The sequence below is a fragment of the Salvelinus fontinalis genome, chromosome 40 (genome assembly GCF_029448725.1).
Source record: "Salvelinus fontinalis isolate EN_2023a chromosome 40, ASM2944872v1, whole genome shotgun sequence".
Taxonomy (NCBI): domain Eukaryota; kingdom Metazoa; phylum Chordata; class Actinopteri; order Salmoniformes; family Salmonidae; genus Salvelinus; species Salvelinus fontinalis.
In genome coordinates, this window is record NC_074704.1 from 26654559 (window position 1) to 26656923 (window position 2365).

Below are 2365 nucleotides of genomic sequence, written 5' to 3' on the forward strand. Positions count from 1 at the left end.
TTGCAAATAAATTCATAAAAAATCCTACAATGTGATTTTCTGGATTTTCTTTTCTCATTTTGTCTGTCATAGTTGAAGTGTACCTATGATGAACATTACAGGCCTCTTTCATCTTTTTAAGTGGGAGAACTTGCACAATTGGTGGCTGACTAAATACTTTTTTGCCCTACTGTAACACTGCTCTCATTGTGGAAAGACAATTTCCCAGTCAGAGGACCTGAAAACACATGAGAGAATCGAGAGGCTGTGTTCTGACTTGTGTTTTTGACTGAGAATTTGTGTTTTTGTTTGGGCTGTCAGACTTGAGAACTTTAATTTACAATTAATCCATTGTCTGGTTAAAAATACACTGAAAACATACAAAATACATATTGTATGACATTGTAATGTTTTTAAAATGGTATAACTGCCTTCATTTTGCTGGACCCCAGGAAGAGTAGCTGCTGCCTTGGCAGGAACTAATGGGGAACCATAATAAACCCCAGGAAGAGTAGCTGCTGCCTTGACAGGAATAATGGGGATCCATAATAAACCCCAGGAAGAGTAGCTGCTGCCTTGGCAGGAACTAATGGGGATCCATAATAAACCCCAGGAAGAATAGCTGCTGCCTTGGCAGGAACTAATGGGGATACATAATAAATACAAATACTTGAATCAATATTTTTGTGTCTCTTTACTCTCGAATTCTAAAATGCTAATTAGCATCAAAGTAGATGACATGCAAGACTACAAATCCCTGCCAGCTCCTGCATGTCATCTCTAGCCTACACCTTTTACAGAACAGTTCACAGAATTGTCCATTGAAATAAATATTGAAAATGTAATCGTTGCTACATAAAGGCCTGAGTGCTGCAGAGATGGTTGACCTTCTGAAAGTTTCTCCCATCTCCACAGAGGAACTCTGGAGCTCTGTCAGAGTGAACATCGGGTTCTTGTTCACCTCCTTGGACAATGCCCTTCTCCCCCGATTTCTCAGTTTGGCCCGGGCGGCCAGCTCTAGGAAGAGTCTTGGTGGTTCCAAACTTCTTCCATTTAAGAATGATGGAGGACACTGTGTTCTTGGGGACCTTCAATGCTGAATACATTTTTTGGTACCTTTCTCCAGATCTGTGCCTCGACACTATCCTGTCTCAGAGCTCTATGAACAATTCCTTTGACCTCATTGCTTGGTTTTTGCTCTGACATGCACTGTGAACTGTGGGACCTTATATAGACAGGTCTGTGCCTTTCCAAATCATCTCCAATCAATTGAATTTACCACAGGTGGACTCCAATCAAGTTGTACAAACATCTCAAGGATGATCAATGGAATCAGGATGCATCTGAGCTCAATTTCGAGTCTCATAGTAAAGGGTCTGAATACTTAAATACATTTGCAAAAATGTGAAAAAAATGTTTTTGGTTTGTCATTATGGGGTATTGTGATGTCATTATGGGGTATTGTGTGTAGATTGATGAGGGGGAATACTTAATCAATTTTAGAATAAGGCTGTAACGTAACAAAAAGTGGAAAAGTGAAGGGGTCTGAATATATTACGAATGCGCTGTATACCACTGGCAGAGTTTTCTACCGCTGGGAGAGTTTTCTACCATTGGCAGTTTCGTACACAGTCACGTGATACGTGGTATAGAAAAGTCCAATCTTAGGAGAGTACATGGGAGGCACTATAATGTGTGTCTGCAGGTGTCTATCTGGTCAAAACCACTGATACAGGAGCCCCCCCACCCTCTGGTGGGATGGATCATGTCTACAGAGAAACCTAGATTCAAATATTTAGATGTGTGTGTATTGGATATATGTTGTGAAATTGTTAGATATTACTTGTTAGATATTACGGCACTGTCATAGTTAGAAACACAAGCATTTCGCTACACCCGCAATAACATCTGCTAAACAGGTCCATGTGACCAATAAAATGTGATTTCGATTTGAAATAAACATCCTATTTATCAAAGGTGCTTTTGCCTGGGGTCAAAATGACTCCATAGGATTTGAATTTGTTAAAAGTCCGTTTTGATACAGAAACACTAAACCATGATTTAGATTTTTTAAGAACAAGTTGATTGACAAAGTCATGAAAAATTGGAAGAATTGAATAAACCACATTTAGGCTATGATAAAAGAAATGCCTCTGGGGTCAAAATGATCCATGTCAGAAGTATGGTTCAATGCAAATATAAAGTGGGTCTAAAGTTTGTTTTAAACTCTCACTCATTAAACACGAATCAATCAACACATGCTTATCTTTGAACGACTTAATATATTATTAAACTTTTATGAAATAAATGAAAATATACTTTTGGTTCCTCAACTGCGTTACCCACTAAAGTCAGCAGATGGCGATGTGCGTATTTTTGGTTCAGG